The following is a 16,008-nucleotide window of genomic DNA, read 5'->3' as shown; positions in this document are numbered from 1 at the left end:
AATCAAGCCCACTAGATAGACTTGTGTTGTGGTACATAATAGCTAATTTGTTTGGATCACACTTGGTTAAATTTACAAATGACTTTTTAATTCCTCCAAAGAACTATTCCCATTATATTTGGTGACCTTCAATTTTCCTCCTTTATAAATAACACGTCTGTCATCTGCATTCGTCTCAAATGACCCCCTATATCAGAATACCAGTTGCACTCCCTCAGGAGCCATCGTCAATACTACTGTATTAAATGAATAGCAAAGTTACTGTTCTAAAAAAACAATACAAAAAAATTACAAAAAATTCGTATTTTTTTAACTATTTTAGGGTTCATAAAATCTGAGTATTCCATAATACATTGAAATAGTGTACTATTAAAATTGTTAGTAGCGATCGTCAATACTCATGTATTAAATGAATACTAAAATTAATGTTACAAACAATCACCAAAAATTGAGATATTTCTAACTACTTTAGGGTTCATAAAATCTGAGTAATATGTAATAGATTGAAATAGTGTGTGAGTATGTAACAATCCTAAAATTTCAAAAAAAAAAAAAAAAAAAAAAAAAAAGAGAAAATATGCTTATAAATAGGTGATATTCTGTTTGAGTATGATGGTCCTTGGGGACCATCACTGTTTTAAAAAACTTTTGCTTTGAATTAACTTTTGCTTTGCCTGTACTTTTTTCCTTTACCCGCTTTTGCCTCCTGCTGCTTACAGCTGGCAGCGTCCTTTAGCGGACGTAGTTTTCGTACGATAAAAGTCTGCTTTTAACGCGACACCTCAGGTATGAGGTAGAGCGTAAGAAAACAATATAATAATACGTTATAAGAATTTAAATAGGGGATGTGAGCACTCCCACCCTAAAACAAAATTTTGAAATCTCTCTCTCTGGTCGAAACATAGTGAACTTCTCTCTCGAATCGAAAGTGTTTATCGGAAGCTCCCTCTCAAATAATTGTGGGTAAGTGACATCGCCTTTCTGAAAAATAGTCTATTTTTAATAAATAGTGATATTTCCGTCTAGGATCTTTATTTTATCAGTTTTATGTGTAAGTGACATCGTCTTTCTGAAAAATAGTCTATTTTTAATAAATAGTGATATTTCCGTCTAGGATTTTTATTTTATCAGTTTTATGTGTAAGTGACATCGTCTTTCTGAAAAATAGTCTATTTTTAATAAATAGTGCTATTTCCGTCTAGGATCTTTATTTTATCAGTTTTATGTGTAAGTGACATCGTCTTTCTGAAAAATAGTCTATTTTTAATAAATAGTGATATTTCGGTCTAGGATCTTTATTTTATCAGTTTTATGTGTAAGTGACATCGTCTTTCTGAAAAATAGTCTATTTTTAATAAATAGTGATATTTCCGTTTAGGATCTTTATTTTATCAATTTTATGTGTAAGTGACATCGTCTTCCTGAAAAATAGTCTATTTTTAATAAATAGTGATATTTCCGTCCTGGATCTTTATTTTATAAGTTTTGTGTGTAAGTGACATCATCTTCCTGAAAAATAGTCTATTTTTAATAAATAGTGATATTTCCGTCCTGGATCTTTATTTTATAAGTTTTATGTGTAAGTGACATCGTCTTCCTGAAAAATAGTCTATTTTTAATAAATAGTGATATTTCCATCCTGGATCTTTATTTTATAAGTTTTGTGTGTAAGTGACATCGTCTTCCTGAAAAATAGTCTATTTTTAATAAATAGTGATATTTCCGTCCTGGATCTTTATTTTATAAGTTTTGTGTGTAAGTGACATCGTCTTCCTGAAAAATAGTCTATTTTTAATAAATAGTGATATTTTGGTCCTGGATCTTTATTTTATAAGTTTTGTGTGTAAGTGACATCGTCTTCCTGAAAAATAGTCTATTTTTAATAAATAGTGATATTTCCGTCCTGGATCTTTATTTTATAAGGTTTGTGTGTAAGTGACATCGTCTTCCTGAAAAATAGTCTATTTTTAATAAATAGTGATATTTCCGTCCTGGATCTTTATTTTATAAGTTTTGTGTGTAAGTGACTTCGTCTTCCTGAAAAATAGGCTATTTTTAATAAATAGTGATATTTCCGTCCTGGATCTTTATTTTATAAGTTTTGTGTGTATGTGACATCGTCTTCCTGAAAAATAGTCTATTTTTAATAAATAGTGATATTTCCGTCCTGGATCTTTATTTTATAAGTTTTGTGTGTAAGTGACATCGTCTTCCTGAAAAATAGTCTATTTTTAATAAATTGTGATATTTCCATCCTGGATCTTTATTTTATAAGTTTTGTGTGTAAGTGACATCGTCTTTCTGAAAAATAGTCTATTTTTAATAAATAGTGATATTTCCGTCTAGGATCTTTGTTTTATCAGTTTTATGTGTAAGTGACCTCTTTGTCTCGAAAAATAATCCATTCTTTTTAAAAAATAAATTTATTTATTTTTCTTGTCTATTGTTAGAAATAAATGTGATATTTTTGCTTTTAGTAAAATTGTGATATTTCTTTCCACTGTTTTGAATTTTTAGACATTGTAAAATTCATGTGCAAATGACTGCCTTATTATTTAAAAATTGGAATTTTTGCAATTGATTATAGTATTGTTGTGAAATGTTTATTTGTGAATTGATATTCCATAAATTGTGATAATTCCGTATTCTTGAATTTTTATAAGAGTTTTTCTATACATATTAAATTGGCAATTATGCTAGAATGCCTTTACAAACTGCTACGTTTCTAAATTTGACCCCAAAATATTTGATTGGTTATTTTTGAAATATTATAGAGAGTGACTGTTATTAATGGTTTAAGTGAAATTCATGTTAATGGTTTCAGTGATATGTTGAGTACATGATATTGCTGCTTTCGAATGTTTAAAGAGATTTAGAAATAATTTAAGTATGCAAGTGGACTCATCCGGTTCGCCGGTGAGGTATAAGTGGACTTATCTGGGACGCCGGTAAGGATTAAGTGGACTCATCCGGTACGCCAGTGAGGTATAAGTGGACCTGCAGGGATTAAGTGGACCTATCTGGGACGCCGATAGGGATTAAGTGGACCCATCAGGACGCTGATGGGGTATATAGGTGACCTACTTGGGACGCCAGTAGGGTATTTTGTGAAATCCTTTGAATTATGTACTGCCGTTAAAAGTGTTATAAGCATTTCAATTTCTCGGATTATACTTAAATTATGCATTTATTGAAAGTGAAACTGTTGATGCATTTCTGTTAATAGATCTCATTTTGGAAATTATTGATATCTTTCAATCATGATTATTTTTAGGATTATGATGATCACTTACTGAGTAGCCAAACTCATCAAACTATGGTAAACATTTTTTCAGGATAACTACGGATTCATTTTTGAGTGCTAGTCAAGATCAACCTTGGAAGTTGTTGTGCTAGCTTTCTTTATTTACTATGTAAGACCTCGCCACTGTAAATTTGTCCTATCAATAGATGTATATATGTTTTGTCCGTCACATCTCAGGAATAATAGTATTGTAAATTCTTGGGGTGTGACAATTATGGTATCAGAGCAATAGGTTTAAGATCCTTAGGAAATTTAAAAAGAATATATTTAAAAATCACATTTATTGCGTGTACAGACCGGGATAAAGTCAAGATCCAGAATAGCTGAAGCCAATATGGAAGGAATTCACAAAGCCTTGGCAAATGTCCATAATGTCTTTCATGTATCTTCACTACCAAAATATCAGTCCGACCCGTCCCATATCTTAAAATATGAACCTTTACCGATCAGGAAGGACCTATCCTTCATTGAGCAGCCAATTTTGATACTGGATAGAAGGGTGCAAGTGTTGCGTAACAAGGAGATTCCTTTAGTCCGTGTATTATGGCAGTACCATTCAAGAGAAGAGTCGACTTGGGAACGAGAAAACGAAATCAGAGAAAAATACCCCTATCTTTTTCAGTAATCAGGTACACAAATTTAGAGGACTAAATTTCTTTAAGTAGGGAAGAATGTAACAATCCTAAAATTTCAAAAAAAAAAAAAAAAAAAAAAAGGAGAAAATATGCTTATAAATAGGTGATGTTCTGTTTGAGTATGACGGTCCTTGGGGACCATCAATGTTTTCAAAAACTTTTGCTTTGAATTAACTTTTGCTTTGCCTTTACTTTTTTCCTTTGCCCGCTTTGCCTCATGCTGCTTGCAGCTGGCAGCGTCCTTTAGCGGACGTGGTTTTCGTACGATAAAAGTCTGCTTTTAACGCGACACCTCAGGTATGAGGTAGAGCGTAAGAAAACAATATAATAATACGTTATAAGAATTTAAATAGGGGATGTGAGCACTCCCACCCTAAAACAAAATTTTGAAATCTCTCTCTCTGGTCGAAACATAGTGAACTTCTCTCTCGAATCGAAATTTTTTATCGGAAGCTCCCTCTCAAATAATTGTGGGTAAGTGACATCGTCTTTCTGAAAAATAGTCTATTTTTAATAAATAGTGATATTTCCGTCTATGATCTTTATTTTATCAGTTTTATGTGTAAGTGACATCGTCTTTCTGAAAAATAGTCTATTTTTAATAAATAGTGATATTTCCGTTTAGGATCTTTATTTTATCAGTTTTATGTGTAAGTGACATCGTCTTTCTGAAAAATAGTCTATTTTTAATAAATAGTGATATTTCCGTCTAGGATCTTTATTTTATCAGTTTTATGTGTAAGTGACATCGTCTTTCTGAAAAATAGTCTATTTTTAATAAATAGTGATATTTCCGTCTAGGATCTTTATTTTATCAGTTTTATGTGTAAGTGACATCGTCTTTATGAAAAATAGTCTATTTTTAATAAATAGTGATATTTCCGTCTAGGATCTTTATTTTATCAATTTTATGTGTAAGTGACATCGTCTTTCTGAAAAATAGTCTATTTTTAATAAATAGTGATATTTCCGTCTAGGATCTTTATTTTATCAATTTTATGTGTAAGTGACATCGTCTTCCTGAAAAATAGTCTATTTTTAATAAATAGTGATATTTCCATCCCGGATCTTTATTTTATAAGTTTTGTGTGTAAGTGACATCGTCTTCCTGAAAAATAGTCTATTTTTAATAAATAGTGATATTTCCGTCCTGGATCTTTATTTTATAAGTTTTGTGTGTAAGTGACATCGTCTTCCTGAAAAATAGTCTATTTTTAATAAATAGTGATATTTCCGTCCTGGATCTTTATTTATAAGTTTTGTGTGTAAGTGACATCGTCTTCCTGAAAAATAGTCTATTTTTAATAAATAGTGATATTTCCGTTCTGGATCTTTATTTTATAAGTTTTGTGTGTAAGTGACATCGTTTTCCTGAAAAATAGTCTATTTTTAATAAATAGTAATATTTTCATTCTGGATCTTTATTTTATAAGTTTTGTGTGTAAGTGACATCGTCTTCCTGAAAAATAGTCTATTTTTAATAAATAGTGATATTTCCGTCCTGGATCTTTATTTTATAAGTTTTGTGTGTAAGTGACATCCTCTTCCTGAAAAATAGTCTATTTTTAATAAATAGTGATATTTCCGTCCTGGATCTTTATTTTATAAGTTTTGTGTGTAAGTGACTTCGTCTTCCTGAAAAATAGGCTATTTTTAATAAATAGTGATATTTCCGTCCTGGATCTTTAATTTATAAGTTTTGTGTGTAAGTGACATCGTCTTCCTGAAAAATAGTCTATTTTTAATAAATAGTAATATTTTCGTCCTGGATCTTTATTTTATAAGTTTTGTGTGTAAGTGACATCGTCTTCCTGAAAAATAGTCTATTTTTAATAAATAGTGATATTTCCGTCCTGGATCTTTATTTTATAAGTTTTGTGTGTAAGTGACATAGTTTTCCTAAAAAATAGTCTATTTTTAATTAATAGTGATATTTCCGTCCTGGATCTTTATTTTATAAGTTTTGTGTGTAAGTGACATCGTCTTCCTGAAAAATAGTCTATTTTTTATAAATAGTGATATTTCCGTTCTGGATCTTTATTTTATAAGTTTTGTGTGTAAGTGACATCGTCTTCCTGAAAAATAGTCTATTTTTAATAAATAGTGATATTTCCGTCTTGGATCTTTATTTTATTAGTTTTGTGTGTAAGTGACATCGTCTTCCTGAAAAATAGTCTATTTTTAATAAATAGTGATATTTCCGTCTAGGATCTTTATTTTATCAGTTTTATGTGTAAGTGACATCGTCTTTCTGAAAAATAGTCTATTTTTAATAAATAGTGATATTTCAGTCTAGGATCTTTATTTTATCAGTTTTATGTGTAAGTGACCTCATTGTCTCGAAAAATAATCCATTCTTTTTAAAAAATAAATTTATTTATTTTTCTTGTCTATTGTTAGAAATAAATGTGATATTTCTGCTTTTAGTAAAATTGTGATATTTCTTTCTACTGTTTTGAATATTTAGACATTGTAAAATTCATGTGCAAATGACTGCCGTATTATTTAAAAATTGAAATTTTTGCAATTGATTATAGTATTGTTGTGAAATGTTTATTTGTGAATTGATATTCCATAAATTGTGATAATTCCGTATTCTTGAATTTTTATAAGAGTTTTTCTATACATATTAAATTGGCAATTATGCTAGAATGCCTTTACAAACTGCTACGTTTCTAAATTTGACCCCAAAATATTTGATTGGTTATTTTTGAAATATTATAGAGAGTGACTGTTATTAATGGTTTAAGTGAAATTCTTGTTAATGGTTTCAGTGATATGTTGAGTACATGATATTGCTGCTTTCGAATGTTTAAAGAGATTTAGAAATAATTTAAGTATGCAAGTGGACTCATCCGGTTCGCCGGTGAGGTATAAGTGGACCTATCTGGGACGCCGGTAGGGATTAAGTGGACTCATCCGGTACGTCAGTGAGGTATAAGTGGACCTGCAGGGATTAAGTGGACCTATCTGGGACGCCGATAGGGATTAAGTGGACCCATCAGGACGCTGATGGGGTATATAGGTGACCTACTTGGGACGCCAGTAGGGTATTTTGTGAAATCCTTTGAATTATGTACTGCCGTTAAAAGTGTTATAAGCATTTCAATTTCTCGGATTATACTTAAATTATGCATTTATTGAAAGTGAAACTGTTGATGCATTTCTGTTAATAGATCTCATTTTGGAAATTATTGATATCTTTCAATCATGATTATTTTTAGGATTATGATGATCACTTACTGAGTAGCCAAACTCATCAAACTATGGTAAACATTTTTTCAGGATAACTACGGATTCATTTTTGAGTGCTAGTCAAGATCAACCTTGGAAGTTGTTGTGCTAGCTTTCTTTATTTACTATATAAGACCTCGCCACTGTAAATTTGTCCTATCAATAGATGTATATATGTTTTGTCCGTCACATCTCAGGAATAATAGTATTGTAAATTCTTGGGGTGTGACAGAGTAATACTCACATAAACACAAAATAAACAACAAATTTTATTACAAATAAACAAGTTTAACAATTATTTCGCCAAAACAAAGAATACAATGTATCAACATGATACAAACAACAAATAATTATATAAAAATACAACTTCATCAATATTAAACAAATTCCATTTATTAATCTCAAATACACAACAAATGTTATTAACAATATTAAATATTCTAAATAATAACAAATAAATAAACTTTAATTAATCAACAGTATAAAGAAAGAGTAAAAACTGTACCAATCACGTTCAAATAGTGAGTCAATCTCTTCAACTTTATGGGTTATTATATTAAGGGACAGTAAAAAGGGGTATGTTTTTGTAATGATCAGTTTGTCCAAATTTTATAAAAATAAAAATATATAAGTTTCCACTTGTGCGTGGGAAGTCTTAGCACGTAAAATTTTGGATGTTCAACATCCAAAATTCTCAAACTTTTGGATATTCAACATCCGAAATAGCCAGCTGTTTTCGGATGTCGAACATCTGCAATTTTCATAAATTCGAATGTTGAACATCTAAAAAAGGGCAAAAGTGTGTTTTTTTGAAAGATAAAAAGCGGACATATGAGTAATAATGGAAACTATTAGGTGTACCGTAATAACGTAACGTATAACGGATATATATGTAATTTTCTCTCAAAATAAATTTAGAGATATTTCGATTATTTATATTGAAAATAATTTTAGATTATTTTTATTTAATTTTTGTTTATAAAAATAAACCTACACTTGAAAATCCGGATGAATATTTTAAAAAATAAAATATAAATTACAAAATATTTGTTATCATTAACTATATAGCTTTTTAAAATCTCAATAATTAATATGAATAAGTAAAATATATATAATGAAATCATTTATCTTTATTACAAAGTCACAATTAATCTTGACTATTGGATATAAAATTGGATGGCTATATTTATTTGGTTGACCAAGCTCATATTTTAAGATAAAATTTCTCAAACTTTTGACACAACCCAAGCTATAAAGGCCTGTACAAACTTCTACTCACACTCGCACATGGTAGAAAAATCATACCTTCCCCATTCTCTGCAAAGTCGTACTGTGTATGCTTTATAGCTCGTGCACACGTGGGAGCAACCTAAATTTACTGCAAAGTTGTACTTTGTATGCTATATAGCCCGTGCATGCGTGGGAGCAACCTAAACTTAAGCAAAATTATGTAAAGTATTTTTTAAAAGAAAAATGATTATCTCCCATCCATATGTATAAGACCCCAAAATATCATCATTAAAGTTGGTATGGATCTCTGAAAAAGTTAAATCCCACACCCATATGATAATTTTTTTAGAGATTTGTGCCAACATTAAATGTAATCATTTGGAGTTATACACATATGGGTGGGAGAGGGTCCTATAAGATCATTACTCTTTAAAAAAAGTGGGGTTTGTACGAGGCCGAAACCTAAAATAATCAAAATAAGATACATCTTCGGAGAGTTTCAATTGTTTAAGTATTAGATCTCATTGTGATGGCTTGAAAATAAATTATGGGATAATACACAATGGCACCATTTACTTTTGATAAAAAGATATCATAATTACTTACATCAGATGTGAAGTTTGATAGCTTGGATGTGTCACAAAGCTCGAAAAAATTTCTTTTGAAATTTGATCTTGGCCAATGGAATAATTGTAGCCACCCAATTTCGTTAGTCAAGATTAATGTGATCACCTTATAACAAAGGTACATGGTCTCATTCTATATTTTCTCATAAATTTTTTATAGATCGAGCAAATCTATAAATGCTTGAAAATATTGAAAATTGATAGTCTAGATAATACATTACAAGATACAATATTTTCAAGATTTGAAATCCATTTTTTCTCTTGTCCATACATCATGAGGTCGAGATAATCAAATTAAGGATTTTTCCGCATCAAAACAACGTCTTCTAGTGATTTTTTTACGTGCACCTTAATTTGATTGTTTAGGGCCTCATCCTTACATAAACTTTTTCATTTTAAAAAAATGTGTAACCTTTTTTTCTTTTTTTATTTAAGTTCTCAAGAGTCCCTGGAATCTTTGGAGCTTAAAAAAAAATCATAGATAAGATCTAAGGAATCAAAACATATGGCCCTAATAGATTTAAAAATTTTTCTTTTTTTTGTTTTTCTCTAGAAGTTAGCTTATTAAATTGTTATTATTAATTTTAAGGATTTATTTATTTATTTTCCTTCCTAATATTTCAAGGAAAGTGTACCATATACCAAGGGGTTGTTTGGTGAAAAATAAATCTATCATATATATTCTCAATATTAAAATTAGTATATTTTGATTAAACGATTATTGTTATTCGTTTGACTGACACCATGCAAGAGAAGACTAATGTCATATGGTGCTTAGTTGAAGCTAATGTTTAAAAATCTGGATCGGCCAGACAATTGGTTTTCTAAGAAGCTAGTTCAGATTTATGAATCGATGATACGATCAATCTGGCATTAAAAATTTTCAAAAATTATTAAAATTCTTAAAAATATATTTTAAATACTTTCAACAAATGGGGGTATTTTATTATAGTTTTTTTTTTATTTTATCAAAATATGTAAATACTTAGAACATACTTCATGTCAAAGTGTTTGTTAACCATTACATTTATTTCATAATCAAATGAAGTTTCAAATGCAAGATCTTGCAATAACTTAGCAATAGAAGAAGAAAGGATATAAAGATATAACCATTCGGTTGTCAGCAGTATCCATTAGAACTATGCAACCCATTCCATGAAAAAAAAAATGATCACGCACACACACTTTCAAAAATTCTTAAAAGTATATTTTTTTATATTTTCACCAAATGGGAATATTACATTATAGTTTTTTATTATTTTTTCAAAGTAGACAATACTCACAATATGTTTCAAATCCAAGTGTTTGTTGACCATTACATTCATTTTATAGTCAAATGAAATTTCAAATACAAAACCTTACGATAAAATAACTATAGAAGAAAGAAAGACATAAAGATACAACCATTAAGTCACAACCATTAAGTCATAGGTAGTATCCATTGGAACCATGCAACTCATTCCATGGAAGAAAAAAAAAGCTCTCTCTCTCTAGTAGGTTCTATAGACAAATGCCATCCAATTCCATTGTATGTGTTTCCTTTGCAGTCATCTCTCTCTATCTCTCTCTAGAGAAACTTTGAGAGCTTCCTACTCAAGTATTGGTGGGGGCATATGTAGCAAATGAGACAAATATTAATTGTAATCGAGTTTAAAATTGTAACAAATTTAGAGGGTGATAGCTAAGATACACCTAATTGCTCAAGAGACTTGTAATTTTCCAAACTGCTCAAGAGAGTTGTAATTTTCAGGAAAACTATCAATTTTTACTCTCCATACTAAATATTCAATTTTTACTCTCCATACTAAATATTCAATTACTAAATATTCAAGAGGCATTTGTGTCATTGGTCCAATACTAGATGCATATCATAATATACAATGATACATCACTTATGGCTACAACATGTCTAATAAGAATTAAAATATTCTAGAAAGATAAGGATTAACATGATACAGATAGTATTCTAAAAAAATAAGGATTAACATGATACATTGTAATTTCTTTGTATGGTAATCTCTTTCATATCTGTACATGGTTGTTGTAATCATATCCTTGGTTTTTATCAATCAAGGATAGGCACATAACTATTATCAATAGAACCCACATCTCTCTACATGGGTGTGGAGAATTTTACACAAAATATCGTTCTCTAAATTTCTTCTTGGTATCAGAGCTAAAGAGAAAGGTAACATCAGATGGTTCCCATAAACCAACATGAACAAGTTAAAGAAAGCGAGAAGTACATTTATTTGCACAAAAAAAGGGCAATTGGTGATGTTTTTCAAGCTGTCAACCTTTGCAAATAATGTTGCTTGGCACTTTATTACATAAAGAAGACAAAGCCTTGCATTTATTCAAATAGTCTACTATGGTGTAGTTGGTGTGAGCTAACCGATGATGTCATAGCTCTGCATACTCTAAGACTACGTAGAGGTTAGGACGACAACAAACAAGGCATGTACTTCATCATTTTTAAGAAAGAGATTTCCCCGACGTTTTTCTTTAGCAAGGAGCTTCCTGGATCGAAGATCCTTCATCAAAAGAGAGTGGGTGTAAATATGCATGAACAATTAAAGTGGTCAATAAATTGAGATACAAAGAAATTTTTTTTTTTTAAATTTAAGCGCAAGAAAAATATTAAGCACTTTTAAAGATCTCATGGACGAAGCAACAGAGGCACTACCAATATGTGAGATGGGAACTAAAAAACCATGACCCCTATGATATGATAAGAACCATTATAAGAAATAACATCCATACCTAAATCATCAGCTACATGATTTATAGCTCCAGTAACTAGAATCCAACTTGCCTCAAACGGGGTGGTGATAGAACTAGACCTAAGAGAATGAGTCAAAGTATTAGGGTTGTCTTGAGAGTTCTGTCGAGAGTAGTAATGATAGCATTGACGAGCGAGATGGTTTGTGCGACCATATATTTGACAGGATTCAACACCAGTCCTATTTATATGATGTATTGGTGGTGTTGTTAAAGTCATCTTCCTCAACCTATATAGTGTGGTGGACCACCTTGAGCACCACAAAAATTCCCACGACGAATTCCTCTTCCTCTTCTATGACCTCTTCCTTTTTTTCTCCCTTTGGGCATTTGAGAGGATGTATAAAAACCTCATGTGTGGGTCCAAATCGAGTGGGTGAGTCAATGTTTCCCGAAGGGAAAGATTGAACAATAACTCATGTTCAAGTAGGAGAGGGTGGAGAGAATATGATGGGAGTGGTAGTCGAGCCATAACTGAAGTAACAAACAGTTTGTATTCCTTACCAAGCCTATGTAATAAATAACGAACTTTTTCTTATCTTATTTAAATACTCTTGAATAGATTGTGCCACACGTTTGCAATTTTGAACCTTAGTGCAAGATGCATCAATCGCACATCAGATTGTTGCGCATAGGGATCGTAAAGGGTAGACCAAAGATCTTTTGCAGTAAGAATGTCAAGAACTTGTGCTAGAATATCAAGGGATAACGTAGAGTTGATCACGAGCATACCATTGTTCATATTCTGGATTATGAGCATTTTTATCAAAGAGGATAAACTTACAGGGCTCTGGTGTAGAACCATCAAGATGTCCATGATTCCTTGACATCTAGCAATAGGAATAATTTAGCCTTTCTATATTAGAAAATTGTCATTGGAGAGCTTGATTGTCACAAGTTGAAGAAAAAAGTACAAAAATTGGATAAATGAAGGCATGATAGAAGTAGTTTTTTCAGAGAGAGAATTTTTTAAGAAAAACAAAAGGTAGATAGTGGATTTACAGAGAGAAAGACTTAATATGCAACTTTAGAGATGATGATAGATTTATATGATTTGAATAGAAGGAAATAGAGAGAAAGTTTCAGTTTATAGGGTTAGAGAGAGAACAACGTTTCTCGTCTTTGCGATGGCCACAGCTTTCTCAGTTAAAGAAAGAAAAATGAAGAGAGAGAGAGAATTGGGATTTGAACTTTCAAAGTTACAAAGTTTCAGAGGTTGCCCTCTTCACGGGAAACTAGGTTTCTTCTTTGCAAGTTGTAGAGGGAATTCGGAAGTAATGAATACGGTTTTGAAAATTGGGTTAAAGAGGAAGACATATATACGTTTTGGGGTCTACATATTCAAAAAGAGCTTTTGAATCAAGTTTTAGGGGCTTCCTAAACCTTAAAGAGAGGGATAGATTCTTTGATTTTAGAGAGAAAACAATTTTAAAGAAATGCGAAAGCGTGCTTCTTGAGAGAGAAAATGGGAATGATGAGCAATGAGGTACCCAAGATTATTGGGTTAGGAAAAGTTATAATGAAAGAGAGAGATTAAATATCGTATCTCTTTCCTTTACTAAAGAAGGAACGTTCAAGTTGAGGAACTTCGGTTGGGGCTTGAGGAGTTGAAGTAGTTATGGGATGAGGAATCATCTTGAGAGAGAGAGAGAGAGAGAGAGAGAGAGAGAGAGAGGGAAGATTCCTCTCTAACAGGGATTGAAGACAGAGAAGAATGGTCTAGAGATCAAGAGAGAGAGAGATGTGGGTGAACAAATGAGATTTTTTTGAGAAAAAGAGATACATTGAAGATACAGGCATGGGTGATTTATATTAGTTTTGTTGATGATTTCAATCGCTTTACATGAATATATTTTCCAAAATCCAAATTTGAAGCTATTCAAGTTTTTCAATCCTTCCAAGACTTCATTAAAAACCATTATCGACTGCGAATTAAATTCCTTCATAGTGATAACAGTGGTGAATTTACTTCTCATGCTTTTAGATTCTTCTGTCAAACTCATGGTCTTAAACAACAATTTTCTTATCCACATACACCTGTTCAGAATGGTGTAGTAGAGAAAAAACACCGACACATCAGTGAATTGGGGTTGTTTTTAATATTTTGTAGTGGGATACTGGTGCATTTTTTGAGTGAGGCATTTCATATAGTTGTGTTTTTTATTAATCGGTTACCAACCTTTGTCAATCCAAACAATATGTCCCCATGTCACGTGCTCATAAGAAAAGTTCTCGATAATTCAATTTTGCATGTTTTTTACTGCATGTTTTATATTCATATTGATAAATCCTTAAGGTGGAAACTCTCTGTGACGGTAGAAAAATATGTTTTTATAGGGTACAATGACAAGCATAAAGGATATCGATACTACTCTCCTGCTAGTGAGAATATACATGTTTCTTGTCCTATGACCTTTGATGAGGGACAATTGTACAAGGATGAAAAGAAAAATTGCCAAAAGAATGACCCACAACCTTTATTTGCTTTTATTATATTGCCTATCGAGGACACTTTATTGGTTAGATCTTAATCATTGTTACATGGTAGTATGAAGTTCTTGACAGATGCAGTTATTGGCCAAGTACCGAGCAATGATGACAATGTTAATCTCTCCTTAGAAAGTACTTCAAGTACACCAACCCACAATAATCAACTACGTCGGTTCTCTAGAGGTGTTCAACCATGAAGGTTCTTTCAGATATAAGATTTGGCATCATATGCGAACATTTCCCTAAACATTATTTATTTATCATTGAACTTACTAAACATACAGAACCAAGTACCTACAAAGAAGATACAAAAAAACCCAAGTGGATTGAGGTCATCAATGAGGAATTGCTTGCTCTTTGTCAAAACCACACTTAAGATCTTGTTCCCAGATCAAAAGATGATAATGTTGTTGGATGTAAATAGGTTTATAAAATCAAGTACAAGTCTGATGGTACTATTGAAAGATACAAAGCTATATTGGTAGCTAAATATTATAATAAAAAATATGGGTTGGACTATGAACAAATATTTAGTCCATTTATGAATATGGGAATTGTCATACTAGCATTAACAATGACATATCTCTATGGTTGGAGATTACATCAGTTAGATGTTTTGTATGGTGATCTCCACGAAGAAGTCTTCATGGACCAACCACCAAGGTATAGAGAATCCAAAGATTTTGATCTTGTATGTAGATTAAGGAAGGCGATATATGGTCTCATATAAGCCCCACGAGCTTGGTTTGAAAGCTTTTGCAAAGTTCTTCTTGTAGAGGGTTATTATTGAAGTATTGCAAACAACTTCCTATTTCTCAAAAAGAAATGATACAAGCTGGTAATGGTGCTTCTCTATGTTGATGATCATTGAAACAATGAATGATAAGGATGAAATAAAACATCTAAAGATAATTCTCGGAGCACAATTTTCTAAGGATCTTTGAAATCTAAAATATTTTTTAGATGTGGAAGTTGGACGCGCGAGACAAGGTATGAAATTGACACAACTATGCATTAGACCTATTAGAAAAATTTGGAATGAGTGATTGTAAACCATCACCAACTCCAATGGGCACAACAAAAAAAATTATCTACTAGAGATGGTGTTTATTGATCTAGAAAAATATAGAAGTCTTATTAGTGGTCTATAGTACATTTACATTCGCTGAACTTGATATCACCTATGTTGTCAAATTAATTTATGCATGATCATCATGAGATGCACTTCATAGCAGTTAAAAAGATTCTCTGATATGTAAAGGGTACCCTGGGTGATGGTCTTTTCTTTTTCATTAGTCAAAGACATTAGCTTTATCGTTTATTCTGATGCAGATTGAGCTGGAAGTCCCGATACAAGAAGGTCAGTAACTGGATTTTGTATTTTCTTTGCAGAATCTCTAGTGTCTTGAGGATTATTTCATCATCAAGTTTAGAAACAGAATAGTGAGCTATGTCTGCTACGATTGCTGAAATCACTTAGTACTGTCACATTCTATCAGAATTGGGTATTAAAATACAACATGCAATTATTTGTTGTGATAATTAGAGTGCAATAAAGCTTGCCTTTAATCTAGTTCTTCATGCACGGACCAAACACATTGAACTGGATTATCATTTATTCGAAAAAAGGTTGAAAGTTGAGAGATTACCTCTAATTATGTTTCAACTACCAAACAACTTGCTATTATTTTTATAAAAAGTCTTCCTA

The sequence above is a fragment of the Amborella trichopoda genome, chromosome 6 (assembly GCF_054954075.1).
Source record: "Amborella trichopoda isolate Santa Cruz 75 chromosome 6, AtrichopodaSantaCruz75HAP2 v2.0, whole genome shotgun sequence".
Classification (NCBI taxonomy): Eukaryota; Viridiplantae; Streptophyta; class Magnoliopsida; order Amborellales; family Amborellaceae; genus Amborella; species Amborella trichopoda.
This window is presented reverse-complemented; position numbering follows the sequence as displayed.